General features: G+C 39.7%; 1 protein-coding gene across 3 annotated transcripts in view; it reads right to left on the bottom strand.

Annotated features, from left to right (window-relative positions):
* PLCH2 (phospholipase C eta 2) overlaps positions 1-20,535 on the bottom strand; it is a 498,290-nt gene that overhangs the window by 283,355 nt on the left and 194,400 nt on the right. The window lies entirely within an intron of this gene.

Here is a 20,535-nt window from a genome sequence, read left to right as displayed (position 1 = left end):
TATTTATTGAACTTTTTGGGACTGGACCATAGTTTATTTTATACTTGTGTACAGTGCTTCTACATGGGCCTTCTCTTTCACATTAACAGAGTATAATCTCCAATAGACCAGCATAGTATGCTTCACAAAAGTGGGTACATAAAGTGTACAAAAAAGGTCTTCAAAATGTGTGTCTGCTGATTATTTAATATAAGACAACAATACCAAAGACAATTACATGTCCAGTAGGGGCCTTCAAATTAAGCATCAACAGAAATTAATATTCCTCTGATTATCATGTTTAGCTTTGGTCAGTGCAATATTGATTTGGTTTGATCATTTTTCTCTATGGATCCTTGTCCAAAGCTTTATAGCATGTTTTGTTATTAAGTAGTCTAAAAACCTCTTGTACTGTATATAGAATTCTTCGGTCATTAATGTATGCTCCTAACTAACAGAGAAGCTGAATGAGTTTCAGACTAGATAATATCACTTATGTCTTTACCACTGCGGGGCTATTGACTCCAACTTACGTGGCACAAATAACTAATTTCCTTTCTGCTTGATCATGAAATCACAAGTGGCATTACAATGTTTTTGTCATTTCATCCAGCTGCTATATGGAGCACAGAGATATTGTAATGTCATTTACGATTTCATTGTCCTAATGATTTATTTTGTCATTAATGTTCTCCCCTTGCAGCTGCATAATGAGAGCTGTAAACTCAGGGAGCCTGCTTCATGCAAAACAAGCCACACACAAACCCATTTATTATTAAAACACCTTATACGTCCATTGAAAGTTCAACAGAGGGAATAGTATTTGCAAGTGCCCTATTGCTCAAGGAGGTTAAGCAAAGTGGTTAAACAATCAAGCTCTGTGCTATGTTGTCGTTGTAACTATATCGTGTGCAGTGTGCTATAAAACCTGCGACCTGCCAGTTACTTTATTTCCATGTTGCTGTGTCTGACAGCACATTACTCCCACTATGTTTAATGCATTCGCAATTACAAATCTCACTTTCACACTCATTTAGGAAATGTGTAGCAATAAAACTGTGGGATTCTTTGCTTCGATGCAGGGAAAGTATTGAAATGTATTTTGTTTTCTTACTAATGAGTTCAGTGCTGAAAGTTGTAATAAATAAAGTTTTAAACTAAAGCACAAAGTAATATAGAACATCTTTACTTTAATTGGAGATCATCGCATGGGCCTACAGTAGCAATTCTCTCAGTGCTTCATGGAATAATTAGTTATGTTCAGTCATACAGTATGTAGCAATCTTTAAAATGTCTAAATGTTTTATGTTTTTGCCTTACACATTTTTCAGCGCTTTCTTGCTGCCTACATAATTTAATAGAGGGTAGTTATCTTATGTTATGAGTTAGAACTCCTGATTTCGTTGTAGTTGTAGATATTAGATACCTGTTCAATATAGTGCAAGTTGTTGATGCATCCTTTGACACGAATTAACTCCCATTCATTTGAATGGAAGGTCCCTAACAATGCACCAATGATGACCTTATAGTACTTTGGATAGCAAGTTTGTTTCCTTTGTTATGCTCTTTGCTGCCATAACGTCAGTGCCGGATTCCCCAATAGACACACTAGACACGTGCCTAGAGGCTCCCAAGGTTAGGGGGTCCTGACTTACATTACTCGTCTGTTACGCATTTCCTCGCTCCGTGTCCCTTATTTCCGTTTAGACTTTCATATTGTTTTATGCATAGTTATAACCAGGGTTCGACAAATCCGGTCGCGGGGGCGACTGCATTATGGCCGCTGTCGACTGCTTAACTGCGGCTGTGTCCCCCGGCGTGTATAAAATTTAGCAAATTCCTCTGCTATCTTTGAGGGTTTATAAGTCACTTCTCCCCCTTTTAACCTAATAGCATGGACTAATACTCTTGACCTGATCCATCTAAATTTATTAGCCAATAAACGGTCTGCCTTTTCTCCCTTATCATAATACGTTTGTTTGGTCCACTTAAGAGCTTTCTCTACATCCTCTAATTGAACCCTCTTAAGATCCTCTTTTGCCTGGGTCAGGATGTTATACATTTTCCTCAATTGATTTTTTTATGCGATTGTTTTAATTTTACATTATTTTCTATAAAAAAAATTGTTTTTCTATTTTTGTTCTATTTCTGTGTGAGGCTATTGAGATGAGCTGTCCTCTGATCGTGTCTTATGTGCCTCTCATAGTGTTGATGTTGCTTCTACAGAGCCATTGTTAATATGGAAATAATGTTTGAGGGAGTCTCCAATTTGTGAGCTAATCTCTGGGTAATTTAGTAATGAGTTGTTCATCCTCATCCAGGGTACTGTATCTTTTGCTTGGTTGCCAGATTGCAAGTCAAGGAGATGGCCACGAACCCAACGAGAGTCCCACAACATCACAGTCGGTCTTAAATATTTTATCTTTGGACAACCGCACCCTCAGCTGTCATCATCCTTGGTGTCTTCTCGAGGTCTTTGGTGTGGGCCTGATCCATTCCTAGGGGTCAGACCCACCGCCGACAGAAAAGATGCTGATTCCTCAGGGTAGCAGATCGAAATCTGTCTGCCTTCATAGTTTACCACCAAGCGGAACGGAGAGGCCCACCGGTAGCGAATACCCTTTTCCTGGAGTACCGCCGTTACAGGTCGCAGCTCTCTCCTCCTCTCAATTGTCACCCTGGACAGATTCTGGAAAATCTGGATGAGGTTGTTTTCAAATTCAATGGAGTCTCTGTTTCTGCATCCTTTTATAATCCTTTCATTGGTTGCATATTGGTGGTGTCTCAGAACTACATATGTGCTTCTTTTAGGGTCCTCAAATCTTGGACCTAATGTTCTATGGGCTCTATCCATCAAAATATCACCATCTTGTACCTTGGGGTCAATTAATGTAAACAGTCTCTTAAGATATGGCTGGTGGGTTTCTGCAGACACCGACTCTGGGACATGGCGGAGTCGTAGATTCTGCCTCTGCTCCCTGTTCTCTAGGTTGATTATGCCATCCCTCATAGCTCTTATCTCGTCATTGAGATGCTGGACCTCATCGTCAGTTTTTACCTGATTTTGTAGGGAAATGTCAATCTTATTTTCAAGCTCCGTAGTTCTTTTACCCAGTAAGGAAAATTCAGTATTAAATTCCCGTACAGCTCTATCCAGAGTTAACTGAAAGCCCACTTGCATTTCTCTGCATATTCTTGAGGCCCACTTGCATATTCTGGAGGTCATGCTTTGTGATTACTGTGTATCCTCAGCCATATCCAGCTCACTGTTAGAAGCAGGTCTCCCCCTGCCCCCCCCCCTCCCTCTGCTGTGGCCCTCTCTGCAGAGTTTGTAAGTGTTGCTTTTCTATCTGGGGTATCCACCTCAGGTCCCGCAGCTTGCCTCTATCCTTTATTTACCTTTATGAGAAAGGAGCTCAGCGACACCATCTTAGGAGCTTCCTTAGCTTGCGTGCATCCGCGTGACGTCATGCGTGCGCTAATGGCTTATTTTTATATTTTATATATATATTTTTTTTTAATGTATTTCAATACTATTCCATCTTTTTTTTTGTTTGTTCTTTAAACATTACATACTATGAGGAAAGGCCTCCAAAGTCTTGGCGCCTCGGGCCGAATAGGGTCTTAATCCGCCATAAAGCCTAGGATCACATTGTAAAGGTTTCATTCAATTACGGTCATGCAGTGAAACCTAAAGGTACCTGATCCCTATGTAGCCAGGTCTCCCTTTCCGTTGCGGACCCCCCCCCCGTCCTGTTACTTGCTGTGGCTGTTCGCGGGGAGGTGTGGGGGCATGTGCGCGAGTAGCACGCTGTTCCCTGATGCGGCCGGTTGATGCGGCCCGCGAAACCCTAGCCTACCAGGGAAGGCTCAACGCAGGGACTATGAGTCCCATGAGCCTCTGCACACCCCACGTGATGCCAGGGAGCCAATAGGGCTAGAGTATCTCCCTGTGGAGGGAGATAGATACATTTCGCGCGCTGAAGAACGGCAGTTGGAGCTGGGAGCAAGAAGCGGAAGGAAGGGTGTGGGGAGCAAGTGGCCCCCTGCACCAGGTAAGGTTCCCCAGGTCCCAGACAGGCCCCAACTCCCCACCAGGTTAGTGGGTAATTAATAAGGGACGGCCCCAGGTTAGGGACCCTGCCCTTAGTTGCGTGTGTGTGCTGTCTTGTCAGTACCATGGCTGTCAGTGCTGTGAGTGCTGACAGGAAGGCATATTGTGAGGTTGCAGCACGTTCGCTGCAGGCAGCAAGTAGGTTGCAGCGCGTTGATGCAAGTGCTGCGAGTATCAGGTAGTAGTTAGCGGTCAGGACTGGGAAGAGCTAAGGGACACGGAGTAGGCCAGTAACCCCTTAGGTCCCAGATAGGTCCTCACTCCCCAGTTTGTGGTGCTATAGGGACAGACCCTAGGTTAGGGACCCTGTCACAGTAGCACTAGTGTTAGATAGGGACACAGCGGACACTGCGCTCCCCGAGAGAAGACTTGGGCTCAAGTCTGTGCCCATAGAGACTATCTCCAGGGTGGGATCACCCCTGGTGGACCCCAAGCAAGGAACCACAATATCAGACGGAGTCACCGAGCGACAGATCCTTTGCAAAGTTGTTTGCAGGCCCGAGTGCAGGAGCGCTCGGCAGGTACCCCCATAAGTGCACCAACGTATACTAACATACTATCATCACACATAGTGGCAGCGCTGACCACGGGACAAGGGGGTTGGGCTGTGGACACAGTGTGGGGATGCACAGTGACTGTGGAGTCACTCCCTAGGGGGAGTGCTAGTAGTAGTGTATGTTATAAGTGTTGTTATTGCCTGCATATCTATAAACTGGTTATATACATCCTTGTGTATGTACTTATTGTATATGTGGGTCCTGTGTAGGAAACCTTCTACTTCCCTAGAACCCTACACAGGTGGAGGCGCTGAAACCGAGAACGTTCCAGAGATTCACCTCAGGCTCTCACTGGCGGAAGCTCAGACCTCCTGTGAGCCTGACAGGTAAAGCACCACACCTGGTAACATATAGGTTCCCCCCACATACACTATATCTGCGATTGGGTGGGGGGGAATACCCGTTACACCTAGAAGACTGAATGAATGAAGGACTGATGTGTTAGGTAGGTACTAGAATGAGGCAGACGGTCCCTCCTAGGGCCCAAGTGTACTAATGGCAGTGGCATGTATCATAGGTTATATGTATGTGATTGATGCCTTTTTTTAAATAAATCTGTCTTTTTTTTTAAAATATGTTTTTAATGTTAACTGTAAAATGGTTTATTATTTTGGCCCATTAAGTGAGAGTGCCACTTTAAGCAATGCATTACTGGTCTCTCTACCACCAACGGGTTTACATTGAACGTGACTCGTATTCTTACTCTTTCCAACATAATACAGATATGTGGAAGCTGACAGCAACTCATTTTGCTCAGTACTTTCCAAATAACACTGAGGTTAAACAGAGAAGGATGAACACTTTTTTTTTTTTTTTTTTTCCATTACATGGGTTTAGGCTTTAAGCAGCTTTATTTCTATTGCTTTGAATGCAATGCGATCCTAATAGAGTCATCTTCTGCACAGTAAGAATTCAATAGGAACACAGTCATTTATAGTAAAAAAAAAAAAACATATTGACATTATCATTTTCCTTTCCTTTTTCCAGCTATCAAAACAATGTGTGATGTCACGTGTGGAAATAAAGAGTAAAGGCCATCTACTAAAACATGAAACATGCAAGCAAGGAAAAATAGGAAAATAAGACAAACGGATGGAAGAAAGCATAGCGTCAGGGACAAAAATGCATGCTGTTTTCTAATGGTACAGTACACATTTCTATGCGATTTAAAAAAAAACACACAAGTAAAATAGTTATATTCATAGGGAAGAAAAATAAAAACACTAGTTTCTACTGATTACCCATAACATCAGAGTTACTGAATTGTTGAAGGTAAAAAGGGTTTGAAGTTCTTGGCTGGGAACGAATGTGGGTCTTACTTATCCTCATGTGTCCCTACTGCTCCTCCAGTGCTGCTCAGTTAGAAATATTGCTTGCACTGGCTTTTTGGAAGAGAGATTTTCAACTAAAATGTAAAAGCTTTCAGGGTCTCAGTGAGCTCGAGTAGTGATTTCAGATCGGTTGCATACTTGTTGTCAATATAAATGTAGCTGCGGGATAGATACATTTAAGTGGTTATTTGCTCTTAACCCCTAACTATGTATTCATGTTGCAATGCACGCCAATGCAGAAGTTGCGTTATTTTCAGCTTCAGCGTACTCCCGGTTGCTGATATACTTACCAGGGTTGTTTGTGTTCATCTAGTGCATTCAAACGGCAATTCGATAGGAAGCCGCAACGTTTTGTATTGGCCCATGGAACCCATGAGATCTGGCGGCCATTGTGAGCTGCCTTCATGGAGCTGAAACACTGCTAGCTACACAGGTTAGTATCTGGCGAATCAGGGGATTCACTTAGCTACAAGGAACATGGTTCAGCTCCAGGGCCACCCAGTTTCAATCTTGAAAACAAACATCCCATGGGGTAGGTTTCCTGCTTTTAATCGAAAATGACACAAGCCTTTATTAGAGATCATTAGTAATTAGTTACAGTATATTTCTACATTTCCACATGCAGCAGAAAAGATGATCAAATTAGATCTTAGTGGGTGTAGCTGATTATCTTCTTATATGATTAAATCTTTGAAAGGATGAAATGTTCCTAGACCAGAGTAGCAAACAGTGAATTTTCCTACTTTTAGGACCATGTATCAATCTGCTGCAAAGAGTTTCTGTTTCATATGGAAGCAAGTTGTCCATCTATTTTTTTTTTATTCTTGGCACAGATCTCTTTACCAAAGAAGACTATCCAATTGTTTACCCCACGGTCTCATAGAGAGTAATGATAATCGTAGCTGCAAAAAAAAGTAAAAACTAAATAATATCTCTACTATGCAGTATAAATAACCACTAACCAAAACACAAGCGGAGACAAACAACTGTGTAACATTGATGTTAAGAAATACTCGTTCATTGCCTCGGGATATATTTTACAGCAATATTCAGCTTCATACATAACCAGTAATGTCTAAATACCTGCATACCTCATGTATGTTTATGAGAATATAGTCTGTTGGCAGAATTGCAAAGGGTAGTAATGATGTATAATGTACTGTAGTATCTGATGCCATAAAGTAACAATGATTAAAGAAGCAAATTGTAGCGAATATAAAAAAGGGGTAACAGATCAGTATTTACCTGTAGCATATAGTTAACGCATTAAGTATATAGTGGCAGGGACAATGTCAATAGCAGGAACAGAGTAGCTCAGGAAATTGTGAGAAGTACTCTTAATGCAAGCAAGAGTACACTTAGAGCAACATAAGTCAGTAAAAGGTTAAGGGCATAAACATTCTAGGTATAATGTGGTGACCTTCATCAACACTGAGAGAAAAGTTGATGGTAAATGTTACCAGGCTAACAAAGAATAGAAAGTACCATAACCAAAGGGTTATCATTCTTTCACAGTGAACAGAGCAAAAGAAAGGTAGCTCTCACACTTCTGTAACACATCTTCCACGTCAAGACTCTGGAACATCAAACACGTTTAAGTAAAGGTTCTGTATACCAATTGTATCCAGGGAATTGGATAGTAGTGACATATTTTCAGGTTTCCTCACATCCTTCAGACAGTATATTTCCTACTTTCAAATCTGCTTCTCTTAGTTGTTTCCCACACACTGTAGATTGTCCCTCCATGTTCTGTATAACCATTCACGAAGAAGGTACAATCCTGTCTCATTTACTTGATTGACAACATTTTTATCTTTAATGAACCTTAGCTGTCGCTTGTTGCTTGTGAGACTTCATTGTTTTCAACCTTTTCTATTTTACTAACCTAAAGCTCCAATGTATGGCTTTGATGACTTTGTCAAACACGGATGTCATAGAGAACAGCTGTCAACAATTGTCATGAGCATTCAAAGCATGGCTCAAAAAAGACAAGTTACCCAGCATAAATCAAAAGTAGCATTTGAAGAATATAATATCATCAATAAAGTAATATACTATACTGTAGGTGAGTGGATGCATTCAACCAATCCCCCTGGCTCAGTGAGAACATTATCAAATGTAAAGAAGTCGGGCACACCGCATTAAAAGATACAAAGAAAAGGTGGATAATTGAATCACTCTTAGCAAGTGGCACACACATGTGATCCAATTTTTTCGGTACAGCACATACCTTCATCAAGGCTAAGGGATGTTGAAGGTGCATTCTGCAGCAAAACGTTGGATTATATTTCTGTGCCACTCGCTATGACTGATTAAATATTTTTTTGTATCTTTCGTTTTTTAATATCTGACTTCTTTTCATTTTATTGTATGTCTTTATATATATAGCCAAATAGGAGAATCCAGGGCGCTACGGATTTGTAGAAAATATATTTATTCTAGGCACACACAACATTTCGAGCTGTACAAAGCTCTTTCTCAAGTGACTGGCCAGTCACTTGAGAAAGAGCTTTGTACAGCTCGAAACGTTGTGTGTGTCTAGAATAAATTTATTATCTACAAATCCGTAGTGCCCTGGATCCTCCTATTTGTTTATACATCTTGAAATTACATTAGACAGGTTTTTTTTCCCTGAACCACGGAGCACCGGTGCCTCAAATTGCAAGTATATTGCTTTATTATACACTTATAGGTGTGCTAGACATATCCCTCTTGTTTATTTATATAGCACCATAAATTTACATACCGCTTCACAGTAGTAATACACATGGTAATCATATAAATTACAAATAATATAAATAACAGGTCATGGGAATAAGTGCTTCAGACATAAAAGTAACATTAAGGAAGAGGAATCCCTGCTCCGAGGAGCTTACAATCTAATTGGTTGATAGGGGAATGTATAGGGACAGTAGGAGGGAATTCTGGTAGGTTCATCTGCAGGGAGCCAAGCTTTATGTATCATGTGTCCAGGATTATCCCCAGTGCTATTCATATGTTTCTTTAAGCAAGTGTGTCTTAAGGTGGGTCTTAAATGTGGATAGAGAGGGTGCTAGTCGGGTATTGAGGGGAAGGGCATTCCAGAGGTGCGGAGCAGTCAGTGAGAAAGGTTTAAGGCTGGAGAGGGCTTTAGATACAAAGGGGATGACATCCTTGAGAAGAACGCAAGAGTCGGGATGGTGCATAACGAGAAATTAGGGCTGAGATGTAGGGAGGGGCAGAAGAGTGTAAAGCTTTAAAAGTGAGGAGGAGAATTGAGTGTGAGATGTGGGACTGAATGGGACTGCCAGGGACCCCCGCTGTTAATCCGATGGGCCATTAGTCTGTCTGCAGAAATGTCACTGAAATGTTGCAGCATGTAGCCAGAATGTACCTGGGTCTTGTTGGTGATTGCCCCAGATTTGTTTTAGAATACTCGTCAGCACTACAGTAGTTATTACTTTTTAAAATAGCAGGTTAATCAAACATGCAGCAGGTGCTATGTGTATGAGGCAGCCTTATTCCTTTAGCATCATTTTTTTTCCCCAAGCATTTCTAAAAGTTGAGTAATTGATGTTTTCCATTATTGTTTGTCTTCTGTGGGTTCAATGGCCATATTCAAGAGTGGAATCAGCCATTTTAACAAATACCACACAAAAATAAAAAAAATCTCACATTCCATCACAGGAGAAGTTGCATATGTACTGTATGTATGTATATATGAATGTATATCTTTATTTATATAGAGCCATTAAGTAAATGGCTCAGTGACACTGACTATAGCATGGAATCCTGGTTCAATTCCCGGTGTCGGCTCCTTGTGACCTTGGGTCACTTTATCTCCCTGTGCCTCAGGCACCAAAAACAGATTGTAAGCTTATCTGGGCAGGGTCTGTATCTGTAAAAATTCCTGTGGTACCGGTTGTAGGTCTCGGATCGGTATCTTCCTTAAGTTTCTACATGTGCTATAGTGCTGAGTTTCTTGGTGAGTAACACATTTTAGAAAAAATTCAAAATGATGAAAATGTCAAAAATCTAAATCATTATTTTATTCTGTGCTATTCAGCAAAAAGCATTTGCTCAACAACAACAATGTGCTTTAGGTAGCATCTGAATCCTTGTCCAGCATGATGAGCTAAAACTACATGTCGACCATCAACAGAGATAACATAAATGAAGCTTTCTTTAATATGCCTTCCTGGCCACGGTCCAACTCAGGGCATAAGTCTGATGACAAGCACTATGTTGGCCCAATCCTCTTGGAAAGACTGTTACCATTTGACTTGACTAATATGAACATTCTACAAATGTGTTGCTTTCAAAACCAATGATTATTTGCTTAAATATTGTAATTTACTAAGATATCACGTTAATTGGGATAGGGCAGATTTATCACATATTGAATTCTTGTATACATCATTTTGCTATGTATATAAAGGTTACAGAAATATTCCAAACATTTTATTTCACAAGAACCTTGACTACAACTACTATTACTCCAAGCCTTGTTACCTGCCATACTTTGTGAGCTGGCTTTATATGCATTATTTAGCACCCAGAGAGGCCAAATCTTTTGCTGATGCACTGATTACTACATACTGTAGGCAGTAAGTGGTATATCAAGCAGTCTTTTTGTTTCAATATTTCTTAAAAATACATTAGCAATATTTAATAGCGCTTGGTAAAGAATTGGAGTTATGACTGTGCCGATATTTGTGCTTGTCAATTTAGGGTCATCATTGATCTCTGATAGTTTCTTTTGACAAGGAACAAAACAGTACTTCTAACTTCCAAGTGCAAAGGTTGTAGCCGACTCAGACATGTTGTATAATCAATATACATATACATCTACTTCCCAATGGTCATGTGTATTACATCATGCAGTCCAAACACATACTCATGAGACATCTAGAGTAATAAATAAACTGTGCAAACCTTATATTAATGCCCATTGTGCAGGGCTGAATGCATATTATTCAGAAAGAACATTAAACATTATCATAACCACAGCATGAAAGATGAATGCAATTGTTTTTCAATCTTCTGTCTAATAAAATATGATCACATTCAATGCTTCTTTAGGAATATTTTATTGAATTCAGAACACAATAGAAGCAACAGAGAAACCTGGAAACCTGAAAGATCAGCAAGAGATTAGATTGACACTGTTTGCATTGAAATAGCTCAAATATATTTAGCTTTTCATTGCATTAAAGCCAGGAGCTTAGCTCCTGGTATAAAACCTCTTACTAGTCCAACAGACAGTGTTACAAACATCGCAATTAATTTATGTGCCATAGAAAGTTACAAAAAAATAGTGATTTCGAATGAATGAATGAAATAATTATCTACGATCCTACTATGATTTATAATTGGACCAGGTTTTTCCATTAGTCAACAGAATGTGATAGCGTGTCATTACATTCACATGGTGCCCAAGGGTTGGGTTTATTTATCATATACAAATACATCTGAGTTTACCGTTAATAAAGTAAATGTCAATACCGCTATAAAGGAACAAGTGCACATCCACTTAGTGTTACAACAGTAATGCAAACAAGCCACGGCATATTTCAAAAAGTGCAGTGATAAAAACAAATGAGTTCAGATTATTAAACATCCAGTATGTAGGCCAATTAGATCAGGTTTCCAAATGAGGCCTCACTGACTGAATTTTGTTTGTAAGAATAATTATCTTTTGCTGAAATTAATTACTTTTCCTTGATTGGTTTCAGAAACATATTTACTTTTTCAACGGTCTAAGGAGTGAACTGAGACACCCTGGGAAATATCCAGGATCTGAATCTGCAGAGTCTTTTCTTTTTATTATTTGAAATGTAATGTTATTTCTCTTGTGCCGACTTTCAAGGGAGATTTGCGCTCCTAGAGACAGCAATGTAATACTGATCCTTTCTGGTTAACTGCTGATGTTGTTACTGCATTGCTGAGGTTGCTGTAGGTGATTATAACAATAGACACAGATGTTCCTGGGCCGCTGGTATTAGCTGCCAATAACCCTAATCATAGGGCTGCCAATTCTTAATATCCCCGCAACTGACAAACATTTATCAACGTTATATGTTTAACAGGTGTTTCCCACACCCTCTGGGAGATCTGCCTATTACAGGGTGTGTGGTGCTGGGTACCTGCTGGTTCACACAGGATGCTGAGCGTTCCGCCGGTGGTATGAGGAAGACAGGACTGGCTTTTGGGGTGATGTTTAGTTCTTCTCTTGGGGTACAGAACCTCCATCTCGTGTAGGCTCCAGGGATGCTGGAGACAATCACTGCAGGAGATACCTCTGATACTCCCCCTATAGATTGTAGTCTCAGTGTAAAAGGGGACTTATCCCTGTTCAGTAATGTTCCTTTAATCTAGCAGTGTGGTAGTTAATTACTAAACACCACCTGCCTGATTAGATTGTTTACAAAAAGCCTGCCTTTGAGACAGGAAGTGACTCTCTTTAGCTCTTACTGAGAGCTGACCTTTGGAGAGACAGAGCAGAGGTTCTTGAGTCCCAGGAGAGACTGACCAAAAGAAACCCAGATCTCTGGAGCTGACCAGTCTTGAGCTCTGCCAGCCACACAGCAGAGCTGATTGCAAGACACCAAATAAGACTTCTAAACCTGGATGCTGATATTTTTCTGTGCATGCACGGGTGCGGTTCCATGAGAGCAGAGAAGCTTACTCTACAGCAACTAAACAGATAAGACTTTCATTATTAAGAGACTGCTTATATCTGCTTATTTTCATGTTATGTGTTTGGGCTGGGAAAAGCTTAACTAATGGAGATGTGAACTAATTGCAAGGATTTCACTAGAAATACTCCCAAGTGAATGGAAGCTTTGTTCCCACCCTGTGTTTGGATAATTTCCTGATAAAAAGGAAAAGGCACAATAAAGCCTATTATAATTTCACATTATAAACGACTCCAAATTGTGTATCTCTGTGAACGTCCGTCTACACTCAGGCAGGAGCATATTTTATAAAACAAGAACAGCTTTATTCTGCCACACATGATACAGCATACAGAATCCAGTCCTTAACTGATTCACTTATCTTCCAAGCCTCAGGAGGGTCCCTAGACTTAACCCTGGGGCTTGAGGCCTCCAGAGCCGGTCCTTTGCTCTTCCCTCACCCCCTGATGGGATAAGGGGTATCTTTCCCACTCCCCTAAGGAGGGGATGGAAGGTGGCCAGAGCCCTGCGCACACTCTTCCATGGTACAGTCTCTCTCAAGGTAGAGACAACTGACTAAATGTACATGTGCCGCCCCTTAAGTAACCTGGGGGAGTATCCAAGGTCTGAGCCCAGGATTGGGAAGAACACATGCCTTCTTTCTGCCCCCTCTTGTCACTCAAGGGAGCTGCTCACTGCTGGGGAAAACCCGGATCGGGCCTAACACTGCCTTCACTGATACCAGGATTGACATGCTAGGCAGGGCAGATTAGTAGCCAAAACCAGACATGACTACACAATGTTTTGGGGAAGTGTGTATCCCAGAAAATGTGCTGCACTAAACACATGGAGTCACGATTACTAGTTTCAGGAATCTAAAAGAACATAAAACGTTCCTATTTTTTACTAAGGGAATTTTTCCACTCATAACAACTGCACCTGTTAGATATTGCCAATTATTTACAGGTCATTGTTATGTGATGGAGTTTCTCCAAAAAAGGGAAGCAGTTCTTTATGAACAGATGGCCTTCATCTATTAGCCAAGAACCCTATAAGGGGCACTTTTTTATAACTGACTTTTGCCATGGCTTTTTAATTGTTATGGCTCATCGGGGACACAGATCATAATGAAACTCCTAGATAACACAGGGAACATCCTTGATCATTCTTCCAAGCCCTGTAAATGATGTGATGGGTGATATTTGCAATCTTTCAGAGGCAGCTAGGATTCAAAAAGCCCTCACAGCATCAATGCTATCACCTCTGAGCAATAAGCTTAATGCTTGACATTCTAGCAACATTTGTTAGCACTGAACGTCACAATGAGTTCAATGTATTGAGCAACACAATCATTTAGATGCCACAGGGCCTTCAACCGTGTGCATTTGATGTTTTAATAAATACAGGGTCATTTATATTCTTTGTTTCCAAAATTCTGTTTTTGTGTCTGGCTGCATTGGATTGCACCTTTCAAGCTTTGTGTCTTACAGTCTGTGTGCTTTCCATTAGTAGTCCACGGGAGGGAAGGCCCAGTCAGCAGACAGATCTGCTGAATATTTTTGTCAGGCCCTTTATTACATTTCTTATTGGTACTCCCAGGAGGGTTTTGAGAATCACTTGGCTACATATCTTAAAATTATACTTGCTCTTCCGTTCATTATAACATTTCCAGCTATTTTATTTTATATTTACAAGTTTAAGTTTGTGTATAATTTTAAAGAAAAACAAAGGGTGCAAAGCATGTACTTTATCTCAGATTGACACGCTTCTAGTTTATTTGATGCTATTATGAACATACATTTTATTGTCAATAGATTCAGGTGTTTCCCCTTTCACCCCCTTGCATCAGTGAACAATTTTAGGAGAGGTTTACATATACAATCTTGAGCCAGCCTTTTCTCTCACTGTGTAAAAACATTTTTTCATGTAAGTAACATGTTACTTAGATATGATGTACAGTAGTTACAAGCACAAAGCAGCACCGGAGTACACCTCCTGGAGCATATATGCTACACAATACTGTACATGGCAACAATATCCATTTATATATTTTGTAGAATGATGGTATATGTTGAGCTATTACAGAAATGTGTACAAAATGACCCTTGTCACGGAGTCACCTATTTACGTTCAATCTATAAATGTAAAATATAAAAGTTGTAAAGTACTATGACGTAAAAACTACCTTCAAATAGTATAGAAATAGAATAACTTTAAAATACTGTTTTGTGGAGTATTTGTTATACTTTTTACATTTATGCCGTAATGCCCAGAATCACTGGTATATTTAAGCATAATGCAAAAAATGTTTGACATCGTCAAAGTTACAAAGATAGGCTATAGGGTAGAAGCTGGGTTACCAATAGATGACAATTCTTCCTCTCAGGCAGTAAGGTTCCTGAGATGTTATTTTAAAAAGGCAGGTAAGACTCATGCAGTTCTATCATTCCATTTACATGCAGCATGTTGGCAACTGCTTCATACAGTAGTACATTCAGTGAGTTATCTGACTAACTTATAATGCCTGAACTTTCTCTTCTCTCTCCCTGTCACCAGCCTGGGCTTTTCAGAAATATATAGCTGCCAGCAGGACTAGAGGACGCATTCAGCAGCAGCAATGCTTTTTGATGTGATGTTGTGAACGGGTGCTGTCCAGCAACCAACCAGCTGAAACGGCTATGTTCTGCTTTTTAAATATTCAAGCTGATACTAAGGCAGAAGAGGCTATTTCACAGAACCATCCTCAATGGATTAAAATTGTTAGGTGGCACGTTGGATCTGGATTGACAATAAAGATGCGGATAAATCATAGCAGATTGGATAAAATAGCACAGGTGGACAGCTACTGGCTGTTGAACATATTAATACTGTGACCTGCTGTTGCACCACCGTTATTGCCTTTCTTCCCCGGTATGGTTTTTCTAGAATAGCTCTAACCTTTTATTCATGGCAATGTTTAGTGCTGGAAATGTCATGTCTGGAGCACTAAACAGTTAAAAAGAGAGAGAAATGTATTTCACAAGACACCTTCCTAAACCAAAAGACACCTTACGCCCCATTCAAGTGAGTGAGCCAGAAGATGTCTTACGTTACCGCAATGTGCCTTGTGGAATAGCACCATTTAGTACTGTAAATATGGCATCTTATCTGTAAAGGGTACATAGGGGTTGTGGTATGCCAGTTTCTAAAACCTGTTGTTAATACAGATCAACACACTGTGGAAAAATAAATGTGGGGGTGTTGGTGGTCCAATATACTGTAGTTATGTTTTAAAAATACCTTCATAATTCTGAAATAATAATAAGTTACATCTATATCGCTCATTGCAATGCCTGAGCACATTAAAATGATATGAAAGTCAGCCATACAGCCACTTCTCACTGAGAATCAGCATTAATGTCATTAGCTGAACCCCCTCCGGGAGCCCTCAGTACAATCTCACAGTGCTTATTATGATGTTAAATAACAGGTAGTGTATGCATTTTATGCCGTATTGCAGGAAAGAAGTTAAACAAGATATAGAGGTTTTGTTTTCTAAATTGATTTTAAAAAATGTGGTACTCGGCACCATTGAAGAAATCCCTATTCACAGGTGAATCGCTTAGACCGCAGTTGTGAGGACAGTTGAGAGAAGGAGTCATTAAAGCTTTTCTAAAAGATGACCTGATTTTCACATCTTGCACCTGTTTTGCTTTCAAACACTTTATTTGCAATTTGATCAAATGTAATTCACCCTTGTGTCTGCAAATATTTCTATGCATATCTCCCCTCTACAAAAACGTATTGCCGCAGAGAAGCAATTTCACTGAGCCCAGACCTACACAGTAGGAGCGTCTCAGTGAGTAAAGGCACTGACTCTGTAAACAACAACACTGAATTTGAATCAGGGGAAGCTGGCTCAATTCCTGGTGTCTGCTCCTTTGTGACCTTGAGCAACTCCCTTTATCTTCCTGTGCACCAAGTACCAAAATCATAGATTGTAAACTCATCTGGGCAGGGGCTGTGTCTATAAAAAATCCTTTGTTCTGTGTAACACACACTGTACTGTAATTATGAAGCGCTTTGAATGACATTTGGGGAATAGGTGCTATATGAAATAAAATGATTATTAAGTATATGTTATGGGTATCAATAACAGGGAAATCCATATTTTTAATTGGCATCAACATAACAGATCTCAACAAACCAAGTTTATGTTTGAAGGTTAGAAATGATTCAAATATAGTGTCAACTAAACATAAATAAAAAACCTGCATTACCACACTAAGATCATCTCAAAACCAAACTTTCTATTTGCTTCCCTTGGTTCAAAGGAAAATTGTAAATTTGTCTGGGTTTCTGTTTCTCAGCCCAAGGAAATGTGACTGTTTACTCTGCTCCAGTAACCACAAATTCACTGTGAATGATTTATATTGCACTGCTTTGCTTGTCAACTATAACAAGCTGCATAAAAGTGTGATAGAGAGGGCAATCCATTGAACACTGCCCCATTATGAGTCACCATTGCCAATACTTTATTAAAATATAGTGAGACAAACAGCAGCAGTAAAGCCAAAGGATTTGTGGCAAGATTCCCTTTTCCCCAAAATGAGGCGCTGTCAAATGAATCAGAGCTGTATGCAGGATTACGTTTCCCTTTTTATGTGATTGTAATTCACGTATCTATAAATGCAGACATACATCTCCCACAGTTATATCATATAACCCCAACCACTATAGTGTTACTCATGCTACTGTATGGACAACAGAACAGCATTGGATCTTCTACTTACCTACCGTAGTAAGTACTTTGAAAGAATGATTAATGTCTTCATGATATTGACGAAAAGCTCTCTGCTGAGTATAATATATGTTGTTATTCTAAGGTCATAGCAGAACAGATTTTTTTTTTTAAACCATCTAAAATGTATTACAGTTTGGACAGTCAGGGAAAAATAAATACAATATCTAAAATGAATTTCTGAATGCTTCGGATTTCCATTGATTTTCTGCAAAAGATGTCTCAACCACACAAAGTGTAAAATACATTCTAACCAAAACTATTTTCCACAGATTTACCACCTCCTTTTTAATATTGGAAGAATAGTTTCAGAACCAATCTCAGCACAGAAGCAGAAAACTCACAAACCATTATAAATATTTATTTCTAATAATTTGATGTCTTAGCTGAAAATGGCTTGAATGACCGCTTTGGGCTATATAGCATTACCCATTCATTTAACTCACACACTGGGCCACGGACAGAAGCACAAACGTTGCAAATATGGGAAAGGGATACTCAAGTGAACCCTTTAAACCCCTTTACACTGGTTGTTAAGATGAATGTCTCAGCCTCCTTGGAGGATTGGTACTTCACTGAACTAGACTTACTGCTCTGTAGGTGCTTCTTAGTCACACCGTTTTCAATGAGCGAGTGGTTGGTTATATCCCCATTCAAACAATCGAAATTTAGGGAGTTTTCCAGGTTATGGATTACTGCCACTTGAGATTTATTGGTCAGTGCTACTATAGCCCGAAGAATAATTGTGTTTGGAGGAATATAAAATCAGAATTAAATGACTTCTGTCCAGCTGTCTTCAAAGCAATCATATAATGAGAATATATACTGTACATTTATTGTATAAAAAAGTACATTGTTATTGCTATACAGAAGCAGACAGTTTGGTGAGATATCCCTAGTGTATCAACACATTGTCTATTAAATGGAATTAAAATACATGTTGGTCATAGGAAGTGCTTATTGCTTCATGTGCATGTGCGTGTATATATTTCTCTATGGTGTTCCAAGCCTTTTTCTACATGGTTATAATGATGCTTACCCAGGGCCGTCTTAACGGCATTATAGGCCCCCGGGCAAAGCAATGCACTGGGCCCTGCCAACTCTCTGCTACAAGTCGGAATTTTTCCCCTTCTACCAAGTTAGCAGGAGATTTGAATGTTGAGGCGGGTGATCGGAAAATTAGTGTTACATTCTGGTCTGTGCATAGATTAGCATGGGGCTTCTATGCTCGTGGGGCCCCCGGGCAACTGCCCAGCGTGCCCATGCGTTAATATGGCACTGTGCTTACCCCAAGCTGGAGACGAGTCAAGTCCCATTCAAATGAATTAGACTAAAAAAAATCCCAGCATGGGACATCAGCTTCACAGTCCACTATATTGAATAAGGGTGCCAGGGCTTATGAATGCAAAGGAATTAAATACATTTTTTCTTTGAGTAAGAAGTAGTTCCTGTTTGATTTCCCATTTTACATTTGGATTTCTCTACATTCTAATGTTCCCCCAAATGTTCTCACAGTAATCACTGTAGCACTTTCCATATTAATACATGTGCTATAAGGTAAAGCAATTTAGACTGCACTTTGTCTTGATTGACATATTGTGTTATACGTGAGTAAAGAGTTTCAGGGTTTTTCTTTTGCTTACTTGCTAACTTCCTAATTCTTTTAAGTTAAACTTGTTTTTTATACCTTTCTTTGCAGCATGGGAACAGTGAAGGAGGGTACACTGGAGCCGAACCTCACTATTTTCAGCTCCAGGGACCTCCTGGTTGCCAAATAACTTACCGCCTGAGGAAACCAAATGGCCAGTTGTGAGCCAATAAGAAGCCACAACGTGTCAGATTGCTATTGGACGGTCATTTAAATTCCTTTAAAGACCAATTAACACCAGCAACTTCACTGGTAAATATTTCGAGAACCACAGGGTCCCCAGAGCTGAATATAATGCAGTTAAGCCCCGAGGACCCTCTAGTTCCCATGCTGCTAAAAGGGTAGGGAAGTAGTTAGGAGGGATTACTGCTTTAAAGTAATTTTATACTGTTTAAGGCTGATGCACAAAGGAATATTCAAGCTTAGGTACAAATTCCACCTATTATATTGTTGCAAAACACCGTATTCCCTCAAGCATATATTTTTAACATATATAAAGCCTAATTTCTGAGTTTTTATGGAACTTGTTCTATTAAAATCCTGATTTTGGTACAGTCAAGAGACCAGAGGAAACCCATTGGCTTTAATTTCACATATAAATTAGAAGAAACAAGAACCCATTATAAGATAACACAAAAACCATCTCGATAACATTTCACTGTGCTAAACTTATGCTTCAGGGCACAATTAGACTGTTTCAATAAAACTGGAATGTCTAACACTTATTAACACCATAAAGTCAGCCAGCACACTTCTAACCCGAATAAATTGCATCCTCCTACAATATTAATCGTGATTTATCACCCATGCACAGTGACTATCTTGGTAATGGAAAATCTAATAATGCTCTATCATGTAAAGCTCAAATTCCCACTTACACATGGCGAATTGTAAACATATGGTTTTCACACATTCAGGATAATGCTACTTTATTTCTCAAAGAGTTGCACCAATGCTTGCTGGGTATGCTATCGTCTAGGCTCGAAAGCAGCAGCTATGATTTATTATCTAATATGCACCAGGAGCTGCCCCCCAAATTACCCTTCACAGAGAAATGCTTTCTAACAACCAGAGAATCCAGATAAATCACATAAAAATAACAGGTGGAAATATACCATCAATGTTACAGAAATACAATACAAAAGTCTCAAGCTTGAGGTTGTGTGATTTTATTTTTTTCACAAAAGAAACTTAGATGGGTTGAGAAAAGAGAGGTTATGTTTCTCATGACTGAAAAGACACCAATAGACCAAACTCTTTCCAGTGCATATAAGGTACGCTAGCAATACTCATAAAGGAAGGCATGGTGTGTGTGTGTGTGTGTAATTGGATGGGGGTCACCAGGAGAGGTCAGTCTAGCCCCAACAGGGAAAAGGGGATATTATACCATTAGGTTTCCAGAAAGTAATAAAAATTTCAGAATTACATTGACATATCCTGTAACACGGATCCAATAAATCATTATGAATC

The sequence above is a fragment of the Ascaphus truei genome, chromosome 6, assembly GCF_040206685.1.
Source record: "Ascaphus truei isolate aAscTru1 chromosome 6, aAscTru1.hap1, whole genome shotgun sequence".
Taxonomy (NCBI): Eukaryota; Metazoa; Chordata; class Amphibia; order Anura; family Ascaphidae; genus Ascaphus; species Ascaphus truei.
Note: the sequence above shows the minus strand (reverse complement) of the source record. Positions and strands in the feature narration are given on the sequence as shown.